Here is a 10,865-nt window from a genome sequence, read left to right as displayed (position 1 = left end):
AGCAGTTCCGAGAAAGTCTAAACATAATCCCCACTTCTCCCTCCTGGCACTTTCCATGTGGGAGATATAGCAGGATGTATATTGGTTTTGAGGACAACTCAATGGACAGTGTAGGGAGAAAAGGTCCTGGCTCCTTGAATGCCGTTTCTGGAGACACTGCGATCAATGTGGGAGATATGTCAAGATGTGTGTTTGTTTTGAGGACGGCTCTCTGGAGAGTCTTAGCAAAGAGGTCACACAGATAATCAGAGCAATTCTCAGAGACACTGAGAACAAGCTCCGCAATTCCCTCCTGGCACTTTCCCTGTAGGAGATACCGCAAGACGTTTCTGTATATTGGGCACAGCGCTCTGCACGGTGTTAGCAGAGACTTTCCCGGCACAGTGAAACCCTATGTCAGAGACACTGAGAAGAAGCCCCAATGTTCCCTCCAGGCACTTTCAGTGTGGGTGCTTTCTCCACGTGGTTCCTGGTTTCACTGCGGCTCTGAAGAGAATGTTAGCCAAGAGGTAACCGGGACAGTGAAAACAGTACTCAAAGACAGGGAGAGCAAGCTCTCTCTTGGCACTTTGGATGTGGGACATACAGCGAGATGTTTGCTGCTTTTGCGTTTGGCTGTTGGGAGATTTACAGCACAAAGATATCTAGTTGATTTGAAGCAGTTCCGAGAAAGTCTAAACATAATCCCCACTTCTCCCTCCTGGCACTTTCCATGTGGGAGATATAGCAGGATGTATATTGGTTTTGAGGACAACTCAATGGACAGTGTAGGGAGAAAAGGTCCTGGCTCCTTGAATGCCGATTCTGGAGACACTGCGATCAATGTGGGAGATATGTCAAGATGTGTGTTTGTTTTGAGGACGGCTCTCTGGAGAGTCTTAGCAAAGAGGTCACACAGATAATCAGAGCAATTCTCAGAGACACTGAGAACAAGCTCCGCAATTCCCTCCTGGCACTTTCCCTGTAGGAGATACCGCAAGACGTTTCTGTATATTGGGCACAGCGCTCTGCACGGTGTTAGCAGAGACTTTCCCGGCACAGTGAAACCCTATGTCAGAGACACTGAGAAGAAGCCCCAGTGTTCCCTCCAGGCACTTTCAGTGTGGGTGCTTTCTCCACGTGGTTCCTGGTTTCACTGCAGCTCTGAAGAGAATGTTAGCAAAGAGGTAACCGGGACAGTGAAAACAGTACTCAAAGACAGGGAGAGCAAGCTCTCTCTTGGCACTTTGGATGTGGGACATACAGCGAGATGTTTGCTGCTTTTGCGTTTGGCTGTTGGGAGATTTACAGCACAAAGATATCTAGTTGATTTGAAGCAGTTCCGAGAAAGTCTAAACATAATCCCCACTTCTCCCTCCTGGCACTTTCCATGTGGGAGATATAGCAGGATGTATATTGGTTTTGAGGACAACTCAACGGACAGTGTAGGGAGAAAAGGTCCTGGCTCCTTGAATGCCGTTTCTGGAGACACTGCGATCAATGTGGGAGATATGTCAAGATGTGTGTTTGTTTTGAGGACGGCTCTCTGGAGAGTCTTAGCAAAGAGGTCACACAGATAATCAGAGCAATTCTCAGAGACACTGAGAACAAGCTCCGCAATTCCCTCCTGGCACTTTCCCTGTAGGAGATACCGCAAGACGTTTCTGTATATTGGGCACAGCGCTCTGCACGGTGTTAGCAGAGACTTTCCCGGGACAGTGAAACCCTATGTCAGAGACACTGAGAAGAAGCCCCAATGTTCCCTCCAGGCACTTTCAGTGTGGCTGCCTTCTGCACGTGGTTCCTGGTTTCACTGCGGCTCTGAAGAGAATGTTAGCCAAGAGGTAACCGGGACAGTGAAAACAGTACTCAAAGACAGGGAGAGCAAGCTCTCTCTTGGCACTTTGGATGTGGGACATACAGCGAGATGTTTGCTGCTTTTGCGTTTGGCTGTTGGGAGATTTACAGCACAAAGATATCTAGTTGATTTGAAGCAGTTCCGAGAAAGTCTAAACATAATCCCCACTTCTCCCTCCTGGCACTTTCCATGTGGGAGATATAGCAGGATGTATATTGGTTTTGAGGACAACTCAATGGACAGTGTAGGGAGAAAAGGTCCTGGCTCCTTGAATGCCGTTTCTGGAGACACTGCGATCAATGTGGGAGATATGTCAAGATGTGTGTTGGTTTTGAGGACGGCTCTCTGGAGAGTCTTAGCAAAGAGGTCACACAGATAATCAGAGCAATTCTCAGAGACACTGAGAACAAGCTCCGCAATTCCCTCCTGGCACTTTCCCTGTAGGAGATACCGCAAGACGTTTCTGTACATTGGGCACAGCGCTCTGCACGGTGTTAGCAGAGACTTTCCCGGGACAGTGAAACCCTATGTCAGAGACACTGAGAAGAAGCCCCAATGTTCCCTCCAGGCACTTTCAGTGTGGCTGCCTTCTGCACGTGGTTCCTGGTTTCACTGCGGCTCTGAAGAGAATGTTAGCCAAGAGGTAACCGGGACAGTGAAAACAGTACTCAAAGACAGGGAGAGCAAGCTCTCTCTTGGCACTTTGGATGTGGGACATACAGCGAGATGTTTGCTGCTTTTGCGTTTGGCTGTTGGGAGATTTACAGCACAAAGATATCTAGTTGATTTGAAGCAGTTCCGAGAAAGTCTAAACATAATCCCCACTTCTCCCTCCTGGCACTTTCCATGTGGGAGATATAGCAGGATGTATATTGGTTTTGAGGACAACTCAATGGACAGTGTAGGGAGAAAAGGTCCTGGCTCCTTGAATGCCGTTTCTGGAGACACTGAGATCAATGTGGGAGATATGTCAAGATGTGTGTTTGTTTTGAGGACGGCTCTCTGGAGAGTCTTAGCAAAGAGGTCACACAGATAATCAGAGCAATTCTCAGAGACACTGAGAACAAGCTCCGCAATTCCCTCCTGGCACTTTCCCTGTAGGAGATACCGCAAGACGTTTCTGTATATTGGGCACAGCGCTCTGCACGGTGTTAGCAGAGACTTTCCCGGGACAGTGAAACCCTATGTCAGAGACACTGAGAAGAAGCCCCAATGTTCCCTCCAGGCACTTTCAGTGTGGCTGCCTTCTGCACGTGGTTCCTGGTTTCACTGCGGCTCTGAAGAGAATGTTAGCCAAGAGGTAACCGGGACAGTGAAAACAGTACTCAAAGACAGGGAGAGCAAGCTCTCTCTTGGCACTTTGGATGTGGGACATACAGCGAGATGTTTGCTGCTTTTGCGTTTGGCTGTTGGGAGATTTACAGCACAAAGATATCTAGTTGATTTGAAGCAGTTCCGAGAAAGTCTAAACATAATCCCCACTTCTCCCTCCTGGCACTTTCCATGTGGGAGATATAGCAGGATGTATATTGGTTTTGAGGACAACTCAACGGACAGTGTAGGGAGAAAAGGTCCTGGCTCCTTGAATGCCGTTTCTGGAGACACTGCGATCAATGTGGGAGATATGTCAAGATGTGTGTTTGTTTTGAGGACGGCTCTCTGGAGAGTCTTAGCAAAGAGGTCACACAGATAATCAGAGCAATTCTCAGAGACACTGAGAACAAGCTCCGCAATTCCCTCCTGGCACTTTCCCTGTAGGAGATACCGCAAGACGTTTCTGTATATTGGGCACAGCGCTCTGCACGGTGTTAGCAGAGACTTTCCCGGGACAGTGAAACCCTATGTCAGAGACACTGAGAAGAAGCCCCAATGTTCCCTCCAGGCACTTTCAGTGTGGCTGCCTTCTGCACGTGGTTCCTGGTTTCACTGCGGCTCTGAAGAGAATGTTAGCCAAGAGGTAACCGGGACAGTGAAAACAGTACTCAAAGACAGGGAGAGCAAGCTCTCTCTTGGCACTTTGGATGTGGGACATACAGCGAGATGTTTGCTGCTTTTGCGTTTGGCTGTTGGGAGATTTACAGCACAAAGATATCTAGTTGATTTGAAGCAGTTCCGAGAAAGTCTAAACATAATCCCCACTTCTCCCTCCTGGCACTTTCCATGTGGGAGATATAGCAGGATGTATATTGGTTTTGAGGACAACTCAATGGACAGTGTAGGGAGAAAAGGTCCTGGCTCCTTGAATGCCGTTTCTGGAGACACTGCGATCAATGTGGGAGATATGTCAAGATGTGTGTTGGTTTTGAGGACGGCTCTCTGGAGAGTCTTAGCAAAGAGGTCACACAGATAATCAGAGCAATTCTCAGAGACACTGAGAACAAGCTCCGCAATTCCCTCCTGGCACTTTCCCTGTAGGAGATACCGCAAGACGTTTCTGTACATTGGGCACAGCGCTCTGCACGGTGTTAGCAGAGACTTTCCCGGGACAGTGAAACCCTATGTCAGAGACACTGAGAAGAAGCCCCAATGTTCCCTCCAGGCACTTTCAGTGTGGCTGCCTTCTGCACGTGGTTCCTGGTTTCACTGCGGCTCTGAAGAGAATGTTAGCCAAGAGGTAACCGGGACAGTGAAAACAGTACTCAAAGACAGGGAGAGCAAGCTCTCTCTTGGCACTTTGGATGTGGGACATACAGCGAGATGTTTGCTGCTTTTGCGTTTGGCTGTTGGGAGATTTACAGCACAAAGATATCTAGTTGATTTGAAGCAGTTCCGAGAAAGTCTAAACATAATCCCCACTTCTCCCTCCTGGCACTTTCCATGTGGGAGATATAGCAGGATGTATATTGGTTTTGAGGACAACTCAATGGACAGTGTAGGGAGAAAAGGTCCTGGCTCCTTGAATGCCGTTTCTGGAGACACTGAGATCAATGTGGGAGATATGTCAAGATGTGTGTTTGTTTTGAGGACGGCTCTCTGGAGAGTCTTAGCAAAGAGGTCACACAGATAATCAGAGCAATTCTCAGAGACACTGAGAACAAGCTCCGCAATTCCCTCCTGGCACTTTCCCTGTAGGAGATACCGCAAGACGTTTCTGTATATTGGGCACAGCGCTCTGCACGGTGTTAGCAGAGACTTTCCCGGGACAGTGAAACCCTATGTCAGAGACACTGAGAAGAAGCCCCAATGTTCCCTCCAGGCACTTTCAGTGTGGCTGCCTTCTGCACGTGGTTCCTGGTTTCACTGCGGCTCTGAAGAGAATGTTAGCCAAGAGGTAACCGGGACAGTGAAAACAGTACTCAAAGACAGGGAGAGCAAGCTCTCTCTTGGCACTTTGGATGTGGGACATACAGCGAGATGTTTGCTGCTTTTGCGTTTGGCTGTTGGGAGATTTACAGCACAAAGATATCTAGTTGATTTGAAGCAGTTCCGAGAAAGTCTAAACATAATCCCCACTTCTCCCTCCTGGCACTTTCCATGTGGGAGATATAGCAGGATGTATATTGGTTTTGAGGACAACTCAATGGACAGTGTAGGGAGAAAAGGTCCTGGCTCCTTGAATGCCGTTTCTGGAGACACTGCGATCAATGTGGGAGATATGTCAAGATGTGTGTTTGTTTTGAGGACGGCTCTCTGGAGAGTCTTAGCAAAGAGGTCACACAGATAATCAGAGCAATTCTCAGAGACACTGAGAACAAGCTCCGCAATTCCCTCCTGGCACTTTCCCTGTAGGAGATACCGCAAGACGTTTCTCTATATTGGGCACAGCGCTCTGCACGGTGTTAGCAGAGACTTTCCCGGGACAGTGAAACCCTATGTCAGAGACACTGAGAAGAAGCCCCAATGTTCCCTCCAGGCACTTTCAGTGTGGGTGCTTTCTCCACGTGGTTCCTGGTTTCACTGCGGCTCTGAAGAGAATGTTAGCCAAGAGGTAACCGGGACAGTGAAAACAGTACTCAAAGACAGGGAGAGCAAGCTCTCTCTTGGCACTTTGGATGTGGGACATACAGCGAGATGTTTGCTGCTTTTGCGTTTGGCTGTTGGGAGATTTACAGCACAAAGATATCTAGTTGATTTGAAGCAGTTCCGAGAAAGTCTAAACATAATCCCCACTTCTCCCTCCTGGCACTTTCCATGTGGGAGATATAGCAGGATGTATATTGGTTTTGAGGACAACTCAATGGACAGTGTAGGGAGAAAAGGTCCTGGCTCCTTGAATGCCGTTTCTGGAGACACTGCGATCAATGTGGGAGATATGTCAAGATGTGTGTTTGTTTTGAGGACGGCTCTCTGGAGAGTCTTAGCAAAGAGGTCACACAGATAATCAGAGCAATTCTCAGAGACACTGAGAACAAGCTCCGCAATTCCCTCCTGGCACTTTCCCTGTAGGAGATACCGCAAGACGTTTCTCTATATTGGGCACAGCGCTCTGCACGGTGTTAGCAGAGACTTTCCCGGGACAGTGAAACCCTATGTCAGAGACACTGAGAAGAAGCCCCAATGTTCCCTCCAGGCACTTTCAGTGTGGGTGCTTTCTCCACGTGGTTCCTGGTTTCACTGCAGCTCTGAAGAGAATGTTAGCAAAGAGGTAACCGGGACAGTGAAAACAGTACTCAAAGACAGGGAGAGCAAGCTCTCTCTTGGCACTTTGGATGTGGGACATACAGCGAGATGTTTGCTGCTTTTGCGTTTGGCTGTTGGGAGATTTACAGCACAAAGATATCTAGTTGATTTGAAGCAGTTCCGAGAAAGTCTAAACATAATCCCCACTTCTCCCTCCTGGCACTTTCCATGTGGGAGATATAGCAGGATGTATATTGGTTTTGAGGACAACTCAATGGACAGTGTAGGGAGAAAAGGTCCTGGCTCCTTGAATGCCGTTTCTGGAGACACTGCGATCAATGTGGGAGATATGTCAAGATGTGTGTTTGTTTTGAGGACGGCTCTCTGGAGAGTCTTAGCAAAGAGGTCACACAGATAATCAGAGCAATTCTCAGAGACACTGAGAACAAGCTCCGCAATTCCCTCCTGGCACTTTCCCTGTAGGAGATACCGCAAGACGTTTCTGTATATTGGGCACAGCGCTCTGCACGGTGTTAGCAGAGACTTTCCCGGGACAGTGAAACCCTATGTCAGAGACACTGAGAAGAAGCCCCAATGTTCCCTCCAGGCACTTTCAGTGTGGGTGCTTTCTCCACGTGGTTCCTGGTTTCACTGCGGCTCTGAAGAGAATGTTAGCCAAGAGGTAACCGGGACAGTGAAAACAGTACTCAAAGACAGGGAGAGCAAACTCTCTCTTGGCACTTTGGATGTGGGACATACAGCGAGATGTTTGCTGCTTTTGCGTTTGGCTGTTGGGAGATTTACAGCACAAAGATATCTAGTTGATTTGAAGCAGTTCCGAGAAAGTCTAAACATAATCCCCACTTCTCCCTCCTGGCACTTTCCATGTGGGAGATATAGCAGGATGTATATTGGTTTTGAGGACAACTCAATGGACAGTGTAGGGAGAAAAGGTCCTGGCTCCTTGAATGCCGTTTCTGGAGACACTGCGATCAATGTGGGAGATATGTCAAGATGTGTGTTGGTTTTGAGGACGGCTCTCTGGAGAGTCTTAGCAAAGAGGTCACACAGATAATCAGAGCAATTCTCAGAGACACTGAGAACAAGCTCCGCAATTCCCTCCTGGCACTTTCCCTGTAGGAGATACCGCAAGACGTTTCTGTACATTGGGCACAGCGCTCTGCACGGTGTTAGCAGAGACTTTCCCGGGACAGTGAAACCCTATGTCAGAGACACTGAGAAGAAGCCCCAATGTTCCCTCCAGGCACTTTCAGTGTGGGTGCTTTCTCCACGTGGTTCCTGGTTTCACTGCAGCTCTGAAGAGAATGTTAGCAAAGAGGTAACCGGGACAGTGAAAACAGTACTCAAAGACAGGGAGAGCAAGCTCTCTCTTGGCACTTTGGATGTGGGACATACAGCGAGATGTTTGCTGCTTTTGCATTTGGCTGTTGGGAGATTTACAGCACAAAGATATCTAGTTGATTTGAAGCAGTTCCGAGAAAGTCTAAACATAATCCCCACTTCTCCCTCCTGGCACTTTCCATGTGGGAGATATAGCAGGATGTATATTGGTTTTGAGGACAACTCAATGGACAGTGTAGGGAGAAAAGGTCCTGGCTCCTTGAATGCCGTTTCTGGAGACACTGCGATCAATGTGGGAGATATGTCAAGATGTGTGTTTGTTTTGAGGACGGCTCTCTGGAGAGTCTTAGCAAAGAGGTCACACAGATAATCAGAGTAATTCTCAGAGACACTGAGAACAAGCTCCGCAATTCCCTCCTGGCACTTTCCCTGTAGGAGATACCGCAAGACGTTTCTGTACATTGGGCACAGCGCTCTGCACGGTGTTAGCAGAGACTTTCCCGGCACAGTGAAACCCTATGTCAGAGACACTGAGAAGAAGCCCCAGTGTTCCCTCCAGGCACTTTCAGTGTGGGTGCCTTCTCCACGTGGTTCCTGGTTTCACTGCGGCTCTGAAGAGAATGTTAGCCAAGAGGTAACCGGGACAGTGAAAACAGTACTCAAAGACAGGGAGAGCAAGCTCTCTCTTGGCACTTTGGATGTGGGACATACAGCGAGATGTTTGCTGCTTTTGCGTTTGGCTGTTGGGAGATTTACAGCACAAAGATATCTAGTTGATTTGAAGCAGTTCCGAGAAAGTCTAAACATAATCCCCACTTCTCCCTCCTGGCACTTTCCATGTGGGAGATATAGCAGGATGTATATTGGTTTTGAGGACAACTCAATGGACAGTGTAGGGAGAAAAGGTCCTGGCTCCTTGAATGCCGTTTCTGGAGACACTGCGATCAATGTGGGAGATATGTCAAGATGTGTGTTTGTTTTGAGGACGGCTCTCTGGAGAGTCTTAGCAAAGAGGTCACACAGATAATCAGAGCAATTCTCAGAGACACTGAGAACAAGCTCCGCAATTCCCTCCTGGCACTTTCCCTGTAGGAGATACCGCAAGACGTTTCTGTATATTGGGCACAGCGCTCTGCACGGTGTTAGCAGAGACTTTCCCGGCACAGTGAAACCCTATGTCAGAGACACTGAGAAGAAGCCCCAATGTTCCCTCCAGGCACTTTCAGTGTGGGTGCTTTCTCCACGTGGTTCCTGGTTTCACTGCAGCTCTGAAGAGAATGTTAGCCAAGAGGTAACCGGGACAGTGAAAACAGTACTCAAAGACAGGGAGAGCAAGCTCTCTCTTGGCACTTTGGATGTGGGACATACAGCGAGATGTTTGCTGCTTTTGCGTTTGGCTGTTGGGAGATTTACAGCACAAAGATATCTAGTTGATTTGAAGCAGTTCCGAGAAAGTCTAAACATAATCCCCACTTCTCCCTCCTGGCACTTTCCATGTGGGAGATATAGCAGGATGTATATTGGTTTTGAGGACAACTCAATGGACAGTGTAGGGAGAAAAGGTCCTGGCTCCTTGAATGCCGTTTCTGGAGACACTGCGATCAATGTGGGAGATATGTCAAGATGTGTGTTGGTTTTGAGGACGGCTCTCTGGAGAGTCTTAGCAAAGAGGTCACACAGATAATCAGAGCAATTCTCAGAGACACTGAGAACAAGCTCCGCAATTCCCTCCTGGCACTTTCCCTGTAGGAGATACCGCAAGACGTTTCTGTACATTGGGCACAGCGCTCTGCACGGTGTTAGCAGAGACTTTCCCGGGACAGTGAAACCCTATGTCAGAGACACTGAGAAGAAGCCCCAATGTTCCCTCCAGGCACTTTCAGTGTGGGTGCTTTCTCCACGTGGTTCCTGGTTTCACTGCAGCTCTGAAGAGAATGTTAGCAAAGAGGTAACCGGGACAGTGAAAACAGTACTCAAAGACAGGGAGAGCAAGCTCTCTCTTGGCACTTTGGATGTGGGACATACAGCGAGATGTTTGCTGCTTTTGCATTTGGCTGTTGGGAGATTTACAGCACAAAGATATCTAGTTGATTTGAAGCAGTTCCGAGAAAGTCTAAACATAATCCCCACTTCTCCCTCCTGGCACTTTCCATGTGGGAGATATAGCAGGATGTATATTGGTTTTGAGGACAACTCAATGGACAGTGTAGGGAGAAAAGGTCCTGGCTCCTTGAATGCCGTTTCTGGAGACACTGCGATCAATGTGGGAGATATGTCAAGATGTGTGTTTGTTTTGAGGACGGCTCTCTGGAGAGTCTTAGCAAAGAGGTCACACAGATAATCAGAGTAATTCTCAGAGACACTGAGAACAAGCTCCGCAATTCCCTCCTGGCACTTTCCCTGTAGGAGATACCGCAAGACGTTTCTGTACATTGGGCACAGCGCTCTGCACGGTGTTAGCAGAGACTTTCCCGGCACAGTGAAACCCTATGTCAGAGACACTGAGAAGAAGCCCCAGTGTTCCCTCCAGGCACTTTCAGTGTGGGTGCCTTCTCCACGTGGTTCCTGGTTTCACTGCGGCTCTGAAGAGAATGTTAGCCAAGAGGTAACCGGGACAGTGAAAACAGTACTCAAAGACAGGGAGAGCAAGCTCTCTCTTGGCACTTTGGATGTGGGACATACAGCGAGATGTTTGCTGCTTTTGCGTTTGGCTGTTGGGAGATTTACAGCACAAAGATATCTAGTTGATTTGAAGCAGTTCCGAGAAAGTCTAAACATAATCCCCACTTCTCCCTCCTGGCACTTTCCATGTGGGAGATATAGCAGGATGTATATTGGTTTTGAGGACAACTCAATGGACAGTGTAGGGAGAAAAGGTCCTGGCTCCTTGAATGCCGTTTCTGGAGACACTGCGATCAATGTGGGAGATATGTCAAGATGTGTGTTTGTTTTGAGGACGGCTCTCTGGAGAGTCTTAGCAAAGAGGTCACACAGATAATCAGAGCAATTCTCAGAGACACTGAGAACAAGCTCCGCAATTCCCTCCTGGCACTTTCCCTGTAGGAGATACCGCAAGACGTTTCTGTATATTGGGCACAGCGCTCTG

This window comes from Larus michahellis, unplaced genomic scaffold, assembly GCF_964199755.1.
Source record: "Larus michahellis unplaced genomic scaffold, bLarMic1.1 SCAFFOLD_37, whole genome shotgun sequence".
In the NCBI taxonomy this organism is placed as follows: domain Eukaryota; kingdom Metazoa; phylum Chordata; class Aves; order Charadriiformes; family Laridae; genus Larus; species Larus michahellis.
The sequence above is the reverse complement of the archived record's forward strand: the minus strand, read 5'-3'. Positions refer to the sequence as shown.